We start from the raw sequence: 18,200 nt of genomic DNA, 5'->3' as shown, positions 1-18,200 counted from the left end.
GATATAGAAATTTGTAAAAAAAAGATGACGACATTATTGGCATCTTTGCGAAGAGAAAAAACTAAAATAAAAAAAAGTATGGGAACAGGAAAAGGTAAGTGATTATGTGTGTATATATGCCAAACTTTTTATTATTTTCCTATATACAAAACATCATTTCTTTTCAAACTATAAAACATTATTTTAAAAAAATAGTACTTTAATAATATTTAATTAATATTTCATAAACAATAATCTATCGTACACACAGTAAATTAATAATATACTATATTGTGTATGCAAAATGCATATTTATACATATTTACATACAAACACTTCTTTAATTTTTCATTGAAAAGTTAAAAAAGTGTTAGTGTAAATATAAATATATATTTTGCATACACATATATTAAACATTTACATAAAAATTTACTTTTAATATGTAATAATGATCTTCGGTAATATTTATTATTATAGGATCTGACGAAGTATATAGTAGTTCATGGTTTGCTTTTCAAAGTATGCAGTTTTTGAGTAACAAGGACAAGCCAAGAGAAACTAGAAGTACTGTAAGTTTAAATAATATATAGATTTATTAATGAATTATTTAAAATTTTTATAAATAAATACAAAATTGAAAGTTAGTAATCTGTGTTGCTACGTATTATTAATTATTTTTAATGATATGTTAAGTGTGGATACATAAACATTTTTTTATAAATAATTAAAATTATTTTTTTTATTTTTTTACTTTTCCTTTTTAATATATCTTATTATATTTATATCCTAAAATAATTAAGTTTTTTAAAAAAATTAAATCTTTTTTTTGATTATGAAATTACTAAGTAGGCGTAATTTATGCGTAATTATTTTGCCAGTAAACTTATCCTTCATTTACGAAATAATCTGCTAGTTCATTTCTTATTTCTATTGCTTCTGTTGAAGATTTTCTCGGAATTCTTTTAAGTTTAATTGATGAACTTCTATTTTCAAAATCGTTTCTCCATGCTCCTGGTATTAATTGAGTATCTATTTCATAATCCATACTTCCTGGTGGTGAATAAATATTTTGTGACTCTTTGTTTCTACATAAAAAATTATGAAGGTGCACTGTAGCCATGACAATTTTAATAGCTTTTTCTGGTTCTAATAATATTGGTTTTCTTAGTACTCGGAATACTGATGAAACAATTCCAAATACGTTTTCTCTTCGAGCTTTACATAATCTATAATTATAAATTCTTTGTTTGGAACCTTTAGAATGTATTCCCGAATAAATTTTTATTAAATTTAGACTAATTGCAAATGCTTCGTCACCAATAAAAAATACAGGATTTCTTTATCTCTTCTCTCATTTAAGCACTGAGATGGTGGAATATTCAACTTTCCTTTTTCTAACATTTTATATAAAGAACTATTTTTTAAAACTCCACTATCCGAAATTCTGCCCTGACATCCAACATCAACGTATATAAAATTATAATTAGCATCTACAATTGCAAAAAGTACAATACTAAATTGTCCTTTATAATTAAAATATTCACTGCCACTATTAAATGGAGATTGTAGAACAACGTGTTTCCCATCAATTGCTCCTAAGCAATGAGGAAAATTCCATATATTTTCAAAACCATTGGCAATTGTTAATCAGTCTTCTACAGTTTTTGAGACCTACAATATAAAAGAATTATGTAGATAATGACATTATTTTGTTATTTAATAAAATAATAATTGGTTTAATGTAATACTGATTATTGGTGATGTTTCTGTAAGTTTTTATTTAAATATAATTTAAACACATTTAAAAGTCTGCGGTTCTGGCGCAGTGAGTTGAGCGTCTGCTCACTATGCCTAAGATTTCGGGTTCAAATCCGAACAGAATCATCGAATTTTTATTCGATGTTATTTGATCGCCACCTCTCGGAAGGCAATGGCAAGACCACCGAGAGTTATATCTTGCCGCAGAAAGAGAACTCCCTTTATCTAGGCCGTTCGGAACCGGCATAAAACAGTAGGTCTCTATGACCGCAGATAAAACGCTTTCTGTGGTCATATGTTAGAGGGAACGAAAAGGGTTTTTGGAAGGAGGTGTAGAGAAAGATAAAAGGGGTTGGTGTACCTGAAAAACACTCCGGCAATCCCGAAAAAAGTCCGGTATAAGTCCGTTTAGCCGTTTTTAAACACATTTAAATGAAAAATTTGATATTTAATTTTTATAATATATAGAGAAAATTTTGTAATCTTGATTACTCACATTTCCAAAAATATTTATAATATTATAATATTTGTAATAGATAGTTTAGTTGTATTTAGATTTATTTAATAGATTATAGATACTCTAAAAAGCATATATTATTTTAAAATTTTGTTTATCTTTAATAATAAAATATATAGTTGTGTAAATAATGACTTCTCAAGAAAAATAATAGTCTTGTGTTTGAAAGTAAAAAATATATCTATTTACCTTGAATTAAAGAAATTATACGTTCTTATTTTAAAATAATTATATAATTATGTAATATTTAAATAATATATTTTTTTAAATAAATACATTAATATAAATTATTAAAGCAAATTAAAATTGACATACAGATGATACTTGCGCAAGAAGAAGATAGAGAAACACTAAAAGTACCAAATGAAGAAGGAACTATGCAAGAAGAAATTGAAGAAAATAATCTACACGAAGATACTTCTCAAAATCCAAACAAAATTCCATCAAGAAAGAGAAAATCAGAAGATCAAAAACTAGATGAAGCGTTTAAAATTTTGAAAACATATGCTTCAAATTCTGAGAATAAGGATGAATCACATGAATTCGAAATGTTAGTTGCTACCAAATTAAGAAAATATGACACATTAACACAAAGCATTGTTCAAAATGATATTATGAATATTTTTTTAAATGTTGATAGAGGTTTTTATAAACAGGCTCATTCTTCTTCTTATCTGTCACATTATAATTCGAATTATAGAGTCCAACCACAGGATATAATAAATTTTTATCAATGCCAATCTTCCGCCAATATACGTCATTCGCCAAACATAAATCCAGGAATGGAATCTCCACAACTATCTACTTCAGATACACTACAATCTTTTCCTAATGTCAGTCCCGTAACAGTTACTTCTGTTATTTCTGATGAGGATTACACTTTACATAGTACTTAAATTTATATTAAAATTTATATTCTCTTAATATTTTGTGTGTAATCAATATTAAATAATTATTTTAATGTATATTTTGTTCAGTTTTTTTTAAATATTACACACACACATACATACACATATATAATTTACACATACAGTTCACACGTTTATGCTTTAATGTAAAAGATTCGTCGTTTAAGTTTCAAAATTAATTAATTTGTCCGTATTACAAATTTAAAAAATTAAATATTTTTAAATAGATATTTATGCCTTTTATAATATATTGATAAATAAAAATTATTTCAAAAACATGTAATTTTGTATTTTTTTTTTATATTTTAAATATAAACAATAAATTTTTTACAATTATTAATTTTACTACTAAATTTTTTATAAGTCATAATTTTAATTTTGAATAAATAAAAATTAGAAATATTGTTTAATTAAATAAAAGTTTTTACCTGTACATATTCCTTCAGCGAGTGAACTAAAGCTTCACAAACTTCTGGTACAATAAAGACTAATGCACTGTTTTGATACTTTGAATAAATATTGCATACTTGTGTAACCCTCACCGGTTGCTAAAAATCGCAATGTTATTATAAGTCTTTCTTATACACTGATGGCTTCTCTTAAATGCGTATTTTTTTTGTATTTTTGGACCAATCAAATTAATAAGATGTTCAAAATCACTTGATGACATTCTTATAAAGTTTTTATATCTCTCACTAATTTCTTGGAATTTTAAATCACTAAGCAAATTATTAGCATTGTACTCCATTCTTCTTGATAATAAACGAATTTGCCACCATCGTCTATTTCGTCTTTTCCTTTTTATTATGTTATGTATATAAATATAAACTGCAGCAGCTAACTTTAATTTTTCATTATTCATTACGAAATCGTCTTTATTTGTAGATTGAGTCACATGAATTATACAACTGATGCAAATCAAACATGCACTATTACGACGAGGCCGTGAAGTTCGGCTTAAAAAAATTGAATTTGTGTTCGCGGTAAAGCTCCATTTTAGGTTCGTTTGTATATTCTGTTCAAAGTTCGGTTCGGGACTCGGCTTGAGGTTCGGCTCGATAGTATGGAGCCTGCTTAAAGTGTGTCATACTCGATACGAATTTCGTACAGTTCTGCGCAGATGTCAGACGCGGCCATTTTTAAGCGCTTATATCAAATCATCGAGGTTATACAAAGTGACTTTGACATATCTCTTTCTTTAAAAAATCAAAATCAGATATATCCTTTAAACATATAATGAGTACATGCGTAAAAACTTGTAAAAACAATTCTCGAAAAAAAAAATCAAAAAATATTCAATTTTTCCGATTTCCAAAAGACAAAGCAATTATTAAAATGGATATCAGTTTGTGAAAAAGAAAATGTCAATGTAAAAAATGGTATGTATGAAATCAAATATATTCTTAATGTTGAGAATTGATAGTTATTTTAAGTAAATTACTCGGTAAAAAAATTTTTTATGTGTAATGAGATATAACAATATAAAAATTATATAGAAATGTTTAAAATTCTATATAAACTACGTAAATATTATATATAATTTTATATAATTTATTATTATGGGTGTGTTCCGATATTCACTGTAAGTACTAGCAGTACTGTGAATGTCGTTCCGGTATACGCGCCAGTAAACTTTCAATCGGTTTTTGTGTTCATATGATGTCAGATTTTGTCGTCATTTCCTGCTTTCATTACTGCGGCTCGCGAGGTGAGGCATTCGCAGCAGAAAGATGGCGGCGCCCGAAGAAATGTGTTTGATAGATGCAGAAGACAATAAAGAATACAAAATAATTTTAAATAAGGAAGATGCAGAAAGAACACAAAAAGGTAAGTATGCAATTTATAATGGATTTGTTTTTTTAGCTGAATTGACTTCTTTCAATGCAGAGGGAAAAAGATAACCTCTAAACTAGTTCAACCAGTTCAGTTAAAAAAAAACAAATCCAATAAAGTCAATATTTTTATAAATGTTATAAATATTATTTTTACTTCTTTTATAGATATGAATTTTGCAACATTATTGCTACGAAAGGCTAAGGAAAGTACATTTCAGTGTATCCAAATGTGAATAATAGTGAACGTAAATATCATGAGTTTAGATTTGCTTAATGAGTGATATTAGTTATGTCAAATAGTTTTGTTTGTTTCAGCAAGTACCAGTACTACTGCTACAACAAATACTCATGAAGGCACAGAAGGTAATTTAATACTTAATATGAATTATAATATGAATTATATATTATTATGAATTATAATATGAATTATATATTAACAAAGGCAGTGATTGCTTATAAGTTTGTATAATGACACCGTCATCTGTGCAAAATCATTCAGCTATTGAAACTTTTCAGTCATCATTTCATAGTTTGAAAAGTTGTACAAATCGTTTTAAAAATGAATATATAAGATGCGTTTAACAAGTATATCGATTGCATATTAAATGCACTTATAAATATTCAAATTGTATTTATTTAATGATTATATTATAGGTACACACATTTGGATTAAAGCAAAAACTCTTTTATTATTAGACTTATATAGTGAACATAAAGATGAGTACCAAAATGGAAAAGGAACAGTCAAACAATACTGGAATAAAATTGCGAAAGAGATAAAAGGATATAATGTTACAGGAGTCAAATGTTCGACTAAGTTTCAAGCCTTATAACGAACTTACAAATCAATTATAGACCACAATAATAAAAGTGGAAATAATCGTAAAGAATGGGAATATTTAAAGGTACTTTTTTAAACTTACTCTTACATAAAGATGTATATACATGTGCGTGCATGCGTGCGTGCGTGCGTGCGTGCGTGCGTGTGTGTGTTGATATACATATGTTTATTTGATAATATTTAATGTATATCAAAATTTTATTATATGTTTTATTTTAGATTATGGATGATGTAACATAGAATGGTGATTAAACGGTATGGAATCACTCAGTATGCTTTTTATTTGATTCTTTATTTTAATACTCTTGTTGTCGTACATACGCCATCACTCGCACTCTCCATACTGAGGTTCTAGCGCCACAACTGCAGCGCATGCGCCGTCTTGTGGCTAGCACGTCACGATACTCGAACGGAAAGGAAACGATTTCTAACATCCTCCCACCTTGAGATGTGAAAGGAACTTATGAACAACTCGATAAATGATAAACTTTAGACTAAGGAAAACCCTATATAAACTGAAATTTTGTATTATGTACGTGATTTGAAAAAAAGAGAAAGAAAGAAAACTTCAAATTCTGGAAAATTCTTTAAGCCTACGAAAAGAAAGCGGAGTAAATAAACAAGTAAATAAAACAAAATATGTGTTAAAATCCGAATCTGTTTGGTGGTGTCACAAGTTTGCCACTTTGAGTCCGAATTTCCCTTGGTGTGTTCTGTGAAATAACGCTTCTGTTTTCGTTCCTGGTTTGGTCCGTTTCATCAGCTGATTTTTTCGTAGTTTGCATTCTTGAAGATATCTCCAAAGGGTATAGGCGTTGAATTGGTCTCATGAGTTCGCCCTTGGCAGTCTTGACTTTGAACACTCTGATAATGCCGTCCTTTCCTGGGAATACTTTAGTTATTCGGGCCAGTGGCCAATCCAGTCGCTTTAAGTTGTCTTGGTCCAGCAGAACAATATCTCCTTCTTTTACGGGGACGCAACTGCTCTTGATTTTACGTCGAGATAGCTGTCCCAGATATTCCGTGCGAAAACGTTTTCTTAAACTATCCCGTAAACTCTGGTGATATCGCATTTGCTTATTCAAATTGACTTCTAATTTGTCTAGATCTGGTGCTTCATTTTGAACAGTGTTTTGTAGAAACATCATAGGCGTCAGAGGTTTTAATTGTGTTGGATCGTCTGCGAGGTATGTCAGTGGACGTGAGTTGATGATAGCCTCACAGTCACATAAAACTGTGTTTATTTCTTCATAGGATAAACACGCTTTCTTCAAGATCCGTTTGAGTATATCTTTTACTATTCTAACCAGACGCTCCCACCATCCCCCCCCACCAGGCCGCTAAAAGAGGACTGAGTCGCCATTCTATTCGTTGTACTGTGCTGAATTGTTGTACGTTGTTCCAATCAATTTTGTGAAGTAAATTGCGGGCTCCAATAAAGTTGGTTCCGTTGTCTGTATAAATTATTGAAGGTCTACCTCTTCGTGCAATGAATCTGCGTAAGGCTTGCAAAAAGGCTTCTGTAGAAAGGGAAGTTGTGAGTTCTAGGTGGACTGCTCTATAAACAGCGCAGGTAAATAAACAAATCCACGCCTTTTGTGGTTTCCTTAAAAACAGAGGTCCTACATAGTCATTTCCTATGACTTCAAAAATTCCAGCATTTTTTACACGTTTATTTGGTAGATCACCCGTGATTGCTTCTAATTTTTTACTTTTGTGTCTCTTGCATACTATACAATGATTTATGACTGATCGTTGAGTTGATCTGCAAGAAAGAATCCAGAACATTTCTCGCAAATTGTTCATTACTATCTGAACTCCTGCGTGTCCAAGTTGTTGATGTTTATATTCGATTAGTTTTAAAACTAAGGGATGTTTTTAGTTTAATATAATTGGGTGTCGAAAATCATATTCGTCCTCATAGCGGTTGATAACGGGTGATTTCAGTCGTATTAATCCCTCTTTGTCTTTATAGACGTCCAAAGTGTTTAGTCGTGGCTCATTTTTGTCGCTAAATGATTTTTGTTGGCTTAATCTTAGGACTGTAAGTTCTGCAGCAGCAACTTCTTTCGTCGATAATTCTCCGATAGTCTTGTTTTGCGAGAAACTCGATAATTAGTAGCAAAACGAAAAATCCATGCCGTAGTCCGCACTATTCTCAAATATTTGGACTGTCTCTTCATATACCAGCCTTCCTCTTGCTCTAAAACAAGCATAGCCGTTTCTCGCACTATATTATTGTCCGGGGAAAACTTTTTGTTACGGTCTGTCGATTTCTTGATTTCATTGTTAAGGGGATGCCGTACTGTCCTACCTTACCGATAAAACGCTAATATTTTTTAAACTCATCGATATCTTTGTTAATTAAAATGATTGATAAATCCTTTTCTACGATTGAAGTATTTTTAATAACAATGCGTGACAGCTATATTTCAAATAAAAAATCAAACATTTACAATTTTGTTATGATTTTCTTGCGTCAGATCACAAGAATATTTATCTGATGTAAAAGTTCTGCAGCTTATTCATGCAGCAAATGTAGCTGGCTCGATAGGGATAACATAAGAGAGTATTAGTGAGCTTTTAGAAATGAGTTCGAAAGTCTAATAAAAAAGATAAATGTAGTTGAAATTTTCGTGTATGTCACTCCGGGATCCCCTTATGTGCGTGAGATCAAGGCAAGAGAGAGAGACAGAGCGATAGAATAATCGATCGGTATTATCGACAATTTTAGTTCCACTAAGAAGAGGGCGCAAATCCGTCGGAGTTCGCCTCTCACTCCGGGATCCCCTTAATCTCTATTTCATCTGAGCTATATTTGATCGAAGGCCACTGTTCTTGTGGTAGTTTGAGCCATACCGGACCCTCCCACCATTGTGATTCCACCAACTGTTCAGCTGTGCATCCTCTAGACGGTAGATCAGCTGGATTCATGTTTCCTGGTACGTGACGCCATTGACTTGTATTTGATAACTTGCGTATCTCTTTCACTCGATTATAAACAAAGATAGTCTATGGTTTATCTTTATGAATCCATGTTAACACCATCGTGGAATTTGACCAAAAGAAAACTTCTGCTCCATTAAAGTTTGAAGCGTTCTTGATTGTGTGCCATAAACGTACTCCAATTGTCGCAGCAAGTAACTCCAATCGTGGAATTGTTACTCTTTTTATTGGAGCTACTCTAGATTTAGCCTCAATAAGTTGGACACAAACGTCTTCAGACTCTTCCGTTCGTGCAAATAAGGCTGCTGCATACGCCTCTTGACTAACATCCACAAATATGTGAAATGATAAATTATTCGTTTCTTTATTTTGTCGAAAAACCTGTCGTGGAATGTGTAATTCTTCTAACCAGTGGAGATGTTGTTGCCACTCCTTGAATTCGGTTTCCACATCCTCTAGTAGTGCGGTGTCCCAACTAATCTTGTGTGACCAAAGTTTCTGTAACAAAAGCTTGGGTTTCAATAATACAGGAGATGCTACATCAATAGGGTCAAACACGCGTTGAGCTTCGGACAATATAACTCTTTTCGTGATTTGCGAACTTGTGTGCGACTTGATCAAGGATGGTGATAATCCCAGCGTATCTTCGATTTTATTCCATTTTAATCCAAGTACTAACGTTGAAGTTTCGGTCTCTTTTTGTTCGCTGTACTCCCAACCTCACAGATCAAAATTACCTTTTGTCATTACTAACTTTGCCACATCTATAAACCGAAACAGCTCGTGTTCTGAATTGACGCTGGTTATATAGTTGTCTACGTAGAATGACTTCATCATATGTTTGATAACCTTCCTTTTTTCATCTACGTCGACTTCCAGCAACATTCTTTCTAGATGATGCTCGATAGTTCCTCCCAACAAGAAGGGGCTGCTAGAAACTCCAAAGACCACTCTTTTATGTCGATATATTTCTACTTGTTCCGGATGAATCTTCTTCCACCATAGAAAACGTAGCACATCTCTGTCCTCTGGCGCAATGCTTATTTGCAAAAAGGCTTTTCGAATATCGGATATCACATCAATTTTATTCTGTCTGAAACGCAGAAGTATATTTGGGATTTGCTCTATTAGATTAGGACCTGTCTCTAAACACTGGTTGAGCGAAAGCCCATTTCTGTCACCAGCCGATGCGTCAAATACAGGTTTAATTCTGGTTGTGCTGTTATTTTTAACTACATGCCTATGAGGTAAGTAATAACTTTTTTTCTGTACCTCATCATCTGGAACTTTTTCAATAATATCTTCTGACAGCCATTGATCAAACACCTCCTGGTAACTATCATAGAGACCTTGAGTATTGAGTTTCTTCGTAATAGATTTAAACCAATGTTCTGCCGCATCCTTGTTGACAGCTAACGGTAAATGATCTTCTTTCCATGGAAGCAACACTTGATATCGATTATCGCTGTCCATCTCGATCGTTTGTCGAAAATTTTTCATTATTTGTGCTTGATGTTCTTCTTTCGTTCTTTTGACTATGGGATCCGTAATATCCAACGTATCCAGTTCCCACAAGTCTGTGATACTGGCGTCTTGCCCAAACATGGATACAACCATAAGAGCCGTATCTTCTTTCATATCTGAACAGTTGTTTGTTTTTCCCATTAATGTCCACCCGAGCAATGATTCTAATGCAACGGGTCCAGAATCTAGTTCCTTGCGATTGCCTGTCATTAATTTTCCTGCAATATCTGCGCCAATTAAGACTGCCACTGGTTCGTCTCTTGTATCAACGTCTGTAAGTTGTATTCCTTCTTGCTGCAATTCTTGTAACCATGATCTTTTACTCAACGAGGGAACGTATCGACATATCTCCTTTTGACTCAATGCCACAAAATTACAAGAGTACTTATTGTCCAAACTCCTGATTGAAATTTGATAACCTTTGTGTGTTTGAGATTTCGATTTTGAGCCACCAAATAGCAAGTGTACGACCTTCTGTTCCCCTACGACCTCAAAGCCCAGATCTTTGGCGTGATGTTCGAGTACGTACGATCTATGTGACCCTGTGTCGAAAACAGCTCTAACTACTCGTTCTTTTCCTCGATTGTATAATTTTAAACGAAGCGTTTGCAAAAATACTTCGCACGAGAGTATGACGTTGAAGAGATTAGGTTGCATCTTCGTGGATTCTTCCACATGGCTATTTTCTGAGGCATTACTTGACAGTATATCTCGACACATGAGAAGAACATGTTTCTTCCCATCCCATGGGCAGTTTTCCTTGTAACGACAAAATTTGAAACTATGTCCCGTCTTCAAACAATGAAAACAGACGTTTTTCTCTTTGACAATTTTATATCTCTCTTCTTGTGTCATCTTCTTCGCCTTAGCACATAAGGCACTGTCATGATTTTGACTACAAAATATACACGAGTGTTTATCTTCCTTCGTCGAAAGAAGTTCAGCCGCAGTAGCAATTTCCTTTGATTCGACCTTTCCCTTCCTTTTGGACTTATCTCGAGCATCGCTTTGTTCATCATGCAAGCCAAAACCACTCACAGCCATGGCAATCCTTTCTTCGCTTAGTACCTCTGTTTGCAGAAAGTTCATCAATTTGTCTAACCGTTGTTTTGATGTGTTAGAAGCGATTGCTCTTGGATTTCTCTGCCAAACACGTAAAAGATCCTCCGGTAGCGACGATTCCACCAATGGATAGAGCATCGCTGCACACATGGCTGTCGTAACACCTAAAGACTCGAGGGCACGTAATTGAGTTTCAAGTCTATCATAAATTCTAGATAAAGAGATATGATTACTTGCCTTCGTTCTGTTCAATACCAACTTTAGCATTTCACGAATATATACCTCGACCAGTAAGTCCTCTCTGCTGAATCGGTTCTTCAAACACGTGATTACCTTGTCATAATTTGTAGCCGTCGGCGAAAAACTATTGATTAACTAGCTCGTGAATCTTTCACCATCGATTGGCTCAGATATTGGAATTTGTCTTCTTTGGAAATAGTCGGATCCTCATGTATGTTTTTGAATAAGCTCCAAAATTGCAACCAATCTTTAAGCTCTCCAGTAAATTTTGGTAACTGTATCTTCGGCAACTTGAAAGTACGCACATGCATATCTCGGGAGGCGTGCGTCTCTTGGCCGACATCTTGTGTAGCTAATACTGGTTGAATCGGATTAAGAACATTGTTTACAGCAGCTTTTATGTACTCATACCTTAATCTATACTCGTCGGTTGCCTCCGTCTCTTGTAAAAGCTGTCCCTCATCCGTATCGTCCTCGATCATAACCTCAAATATTTTATGCTTAATTTCCTCAAGCTCGTCCGCTTTCTCTTTTACTATAGCGAAACGCGCTCGAAGCTCTTCTACATCTGGTTTCTCTGTGGTTATTTCTGCGTTCAACACTCCCAAATTACGAGTAAATGCTGCTCGCACAACAGTACGCACTTTCTTTATCTTTTCCATTGTAATACGTATATCATCGACCACCTTCTCACATCCACGTTACGATATTATCGTGTCCTATCACGGTCGCCAAAATGTAACATAGGATGGTGATTGAATGGTATGGAATGACTCAGTATGCTTTTTATTTGAGTCTTTATTTTAATACTCTTGTTGTCGTACATACGTCATCACTCGCATTCTCCATACTGAGGCTCTAGCGCCACAACTGCAGCGCATGCGCCGTCTTGTGGCTAATACGTCACGATACTCGAACGGAAAGGAAACGATTTCTAACAGATGAATTATTCCGTGATAAACCTTGGGTTAAACCCATGACAGTTGCAGGCTCACATATAGAAGAAGAGGAACAGGAGAATAATACACCATAGGAAAAATGTAATATAAACATGCTTTATGCCCTGTACAAGTAAAGTATCTAAAAAAAAAAGAATTATATTTAACATTTGTTTCAGGTAATAATTATAAGTTTATTAAGTTTGAAAAATGTTTATTATTTTATTATTACAAATAAAAATGTGATACAATTTTTTTTAATAAAGAAAAATATTTACAATTTATTTTGTAAATAGTACATTATTGCATTTCTTTTATTATACCTTCCTCGTGTGCATTATCTTCTAATATTCCTGCTTCTTGTACATTTGGCTCATTAATAATAACAGGAATATCTATCAGATCATTCTGTAATAAGCAAATATTATGCAGAATACAGCAAGCAATTATATATTTTGGAGTCAAATCCGTTCTTTGCATTGGAAGTGTGTCTAACAAACTCCTAAAACGGCCTTTTAATAGACCTAGTGACCGTTCAACTATCATTCTAGTAGAAGACTGATAATAATTATATTTTTTTTGGCTGTCAGATAGATGACCATTATTCTTAAATGGTACCATCACTTACTTTGTTAATTAATATGCTACACCTAAGACATGGCTGTTATTAGGAAAGTTTGCATCCGTATACATATTTTCAAATTTAGATAATCTATAAACACGCATGTCATGTACAGAGCCAACTTGGCCCGTATAACAATGTATAAATTGTAATCGTGAGTTACAAACTACCTGAAAAAAATTCATACAATTAATTTATACATATATATATATATATATATATATATATATATATACAGGGTGGACCATTTTAATCCATCCAGTCGAATATCTCAAAAACCAAGCCCGGGAGAAAAAAATGTTTCAGACAAAAGTTGTATGGTTTCGAGAGGGCCATAAGATGGTACCATTAAAACACATAATTATGTTAAAGTAAAAATCTGAATTTGCAACTAACAGTTACACATTTTTACTTTAACATAATTATGTGTTTTCTTTACACCAATTGATTCGTCTCATTATTCTGTGCATAAAAGTATTTGAGTAAGATAATCAAAAAATGAATATTTTACGAGATATCTTGTATTTTATGTCAAAATACTGCAACTTTGAAGCCTTATAACTCAAAAAATACTTAATGAAAAATACTTTGTCATAAGTGTTTTGGGAAGCTCTCGAGATGAGCTATAAGAATATGTAAAAATATATAGGATGTTCCATTTAAAAAACTTAAAGTGACCTTCACGTGACCTTAAAATGACTTTTCAAGGTTAAACCAATGGTACCATCTTATGCCCCCCTCGAAACCATACAACTTTTGTCTGAAACATTTTTCTCTCCCGGGCTTGGTTTTCGAGATATTCGACTGGATGGATTAAAATGGTCCACCCTGTATATATGTATATATATATATATATATATATATATATATAAACTAAGAACAATAAATTATAAACGGCAATAAAGAGCAAAAATGTATCATGACAAACGGAATAAGTAGTAATTAACGAACGATATAATAAATAACAAAGTAAGGTATATTATAAATGATATCAGAAAATTTTGGACTTAATCATACATACGTCGCAATACGCTCCAGTAATAAATACTAATAACCAAATTATATATCGCAATAACGTAAAGTTACATAATCCATGATATTAAAAAACGATAAATGTTAAAAGAAATTAAAATACAATTAACTACATTGAATGCGGACGTTTCGAGCTGTAATTTTGAGTATTCTTCAGCGCAATAATTAAACTATAATTATAAAAATTAAGTGAACCGAGAAATATAAATAATAAGTTATAAATAAAAGAGTAATTAAGCTATTGACTTAAACTATTATGGACCGTCTCCGATGGGTGTTTAATTATGATTTAACAGACGACGGAGTCAACATTACAAAGAAGTCACTGACCTGGCAATATTGTATGTGAATAAACAATGATCGTTGAAATCTGTAAAACTGGTGATGTTTAAAAGAAAGTAAAATCTGACTTAATAATCACTATTCAATAACTGTTAGGCGGTCACTCTTTAACAATATTTTGTGACGGTTGTTAATAAATTGTTGACTCAACTACGTGTGCTGTGGAGGTCGCTCGGATAATGTCAAAAAACAATACAAGTTACGTGTTTATATAATGTGTTCCCACCACTAAATTTTTGGAAGAATATTAACAATATCATGATAGACACTCGGTAAATTTTCCGTGTCAGTTTGTAGATTCAGTCCATTCTTTTGTCTTTTGATAAATAGCAGAGATAAGCTTCTTGGTATAAAATGAAGCTTCATCAAGTATTCTATCAAAATCATGGTTAAAATCCCGTCTATGATTAGTGATTACCGAGTTCGTGTTTGTATTATGATGTATATGTCTTTTATGCTCTGTAATTCTAGTGTTTAGCTTCCGGGATGTTTGGCCAACATATGAGGCATCACACTGGTTACAGTTAATTTTATATATGACGTTAGTTTTTAATTCTGTTGGAATGATGTCTTTGTGAGCTCTAATTAATTTATTTATTTTGTTAAGACTATACTGCGCGAGTTTCACTCTCGAATTTTTCGTTAAGCTATTAAATTTCTCTGTTAATCCATGTATATAAAGGATTGTGAAATAAACCGGTTTCACTTCACTTGGTGTATCACTAGTGAGGATTTTATTGTTAATGATAGATTTTAAACGTAGCCAGATGACATTAAAAATCAGTTTTAATGGGTAATTATTATCTAAAAGAATTCTAATGATTATGTCTAAATTTTTACTGTGATATCTGGGATTTGAGAAGAAAATTGCTCTGTCCACTAATCTGATGATTGTGTCCCGTTTTTGGTGGAGTGAATGGTGTGAGAAGTAGTTTAGGTATCTCCTTGAAAAGGTGGGTTTGTGATACCAGTCAAATATTAAAATATTATTTTCCGTCTTGAAAGTTATGTCAAGGAAATTGATTTTATGATCCTTCTCTACTTCAATAGTGAACTGTAGTCTAACATGTTGTGAATTGAAAGTATTAAGCGTGTAATCAATAGAGTCAGAGGGTACAGCCATAATTATGTCATCTACAAATCTGAAGTAAAATGGAGGATTAAAATATAATGTGTTTAAAGCTTTCATCTTTACCAAAGAACTCGAACCGATTATAGCTTTTTTCGCATAATAATCCCCATAACAATACTCTGACAAACAAGACCACGAAAGTTCATATTGAATCCTTCTCACACCATTTACTCCACCAAAAACAGGACACAATCATCGGATTAGTGGACAGAGCAATTTTCCTCTCAAATCCCAGATATCACAGTAAAAATTTAGACATAATCATTAGAATTCTTTTAGATAATAATTACCCATTAAAACTGATTTTTAATGTCATCTGGCTACGTTTAAAATCCATCATTGACAATAAAATCCTCACTAGTGACACACCAAGTGAAGTGAAACCGGTTTATTTCACGATCCTTTATATACATGGATTAACAGAGAAATTTAATAGCTTAACAAAAAATTCGAGAGTGAAACTCGCGCAGTATAGTCTTAACAAAATAAATAAATTAATTAGAGCTCACAAAGACATCATTCCAACAGAATTAAAAACTAACGTCATATATAAAATTAACTGTAACCAGTGTGATGCCTCATATGTTGGCCAAACATCCCGGAAGCTAAACACTAGAATTACAGAGCATAAAAGACATATACATCATAATACAAACACGAACTCGGTAATCACTAATCATAGACGGGATTTTAACCATGATTTTGATAGAATATTTGATGAAGCTTCATTTTATACCAAGAGGCTTATCTCTGAGATGATATTTATCAAAAGACAAAAGAATGGACTGAATCTACAAACTGACACGGAAAATTTACCGAGTGTCTATCATGATATTGTTAATACTCTTCCAAAAATTTAGTGGTGGGAACATATTATATAAACACGTAACTTGTATTGTTTTTTGACATTATCCGAGCGACCTCCACAGTACACATAGTTGAGTCAACAATTTATTAACAACCGTCACAAAATATTGTTAAAGAGTGAGTGACCGCCTAACAGTTATTGAATAGTGATTATTAAGTCAGATTTTACTTTCTTTTAAACATCACCAGTTTTACAGATTTCAACGATCATTGTTTATTCACATACAATATTGCCAGGTCAGTGACTTCTTTGTAATGTTGACTCCGTCGTCTGTTAAATCATAATACACCCATCGGAGACGGTCCATAATAGTTTAAGTCAATAGCTCAATTACACTTTTATTTATAACTTATTATTTATATTTCTCGGTTCACTTAATTTTTATAATTATAGTTTAATTATTGCGCTGAAGAATACTCAAAATTACAGCTCGAAACGTTCGCATTCAATGTAGTTAATTGTATTTTAATTTCTTTTAACATTTATCGTTTTTTAATATCATCGATTATGTAACTTTGCGTTATTGCGATATATAATTTGGTTATTAGTATTTATTACTGGAGCGACATTATTGCGACATATGTATGATTAAGTCCAAAATTTTCTGATATCATTTATAATATACCTTACTTTGTTATTTATTATATTCTTCGTTAATTACTACCTATTCCGTTTGTCATGACACATTTTTGCTCTTTATTGCCGTTTATAATCTATTGTTCTTAGTTTATATTTAAGAGAGCACTGATTTTATTCATTTATTTATATATATATATATATATATATATACATATATACATATATATATTGTTGCGTCCGTGCCACCGATTCGATAAAAATCGAATCACACACACACACAACACACCAACACTCGCGAGCCGTAAAATAATTAGAACACTTATTTAAAGGAACGAATAAGAACGTTTTAATAAACCAGAATAAATTATGTACATCAAATGGGAAATTCGCGAAGCCGTTCGAAAGTACGTCCGACACGGTCGACAGCTATTCAAAAATCTGGCAATTGTTATTTATTTTTTAATCTCTTGACAACGGAGACTTTTCCGAGACAACTTCATCTGAAGATAACTTTAGCCCACCGATAGCAGGGCCGCAACAATATATATCTTCTTCTTCTTTAGCCCGTACAAGTCCACTGCTGGACATAGGTCTCTTCTTTGCTTTTTCACGTCGATCTCTCCTGGGCCACTTGGATCCAGTTCTTTCCCGCATGGCGTTGGATGTCGTCTCGCCATCTGAGCTGGGGTCGGCCAATCCCCCTCTTGGATTCCCTGGGTCTCCACTGCATCAGCGCCTTACTCCACTTGTTGTTGTCTCTCGCCACATGACCAGCCCACCGCCATTTGGACCTCGCCACTCGCTCCATCACATCTGTGACGCCTGTTCTTCTCCTGAATTTCTCGTTTTGTATTCTGTCCCTCAGACTAATCCTCAACATCGCCCTTTCGATGGCTCTTTGATATACGCGGAGGCGGTTGGCGTCTTTTACTGTAAGGGTCATTGTTTCGAGGCCGTATGTTGTCACGGGTAGGATGCAGGTGTCATAAACTTTACGTTTTAGACAGATGGGTATGTGAAGGTCCCTGAGGATGTTACTGAGTCTGCTGAACGCCCCCCAAGTCAGTCCGATTCGTC

At 33.0% G+C, this 18,200-nt stretch overlaps 1 pseudogene; it reads left to right on the top strand.

Moving 5' to 3' along the window:
• Positions 1-4,892: 4,892 nt before the first annotated feature.
• Positions 4,893-12,643, top strand: LOC140674790 (uncharacterized; annotated as a pseudogene).
• The last annotated feature ends 5,557 nt before the right edge of the window (positions 12,644-18,200 follow it).

Source organism: Anoplolepis gracilipes, chromosome 16 (assembly GCF_047496725.1).
Source record: "Anoplolepis gracilipes chromosome 16, ASM4749672v1, whole genome shotgun sequence".
Taxonomy (NCBI): Eukaryota; Metazoa; Arthropoda; class Insecta; order Hymenoptera; family Formicidae; genus Anoplolepis; species Anoplolepis gracilipes.
Note: the sequence above shows the minus strand (reverse complement) of the source record. Positions and strands in the feature narration are given on the sequence as shown.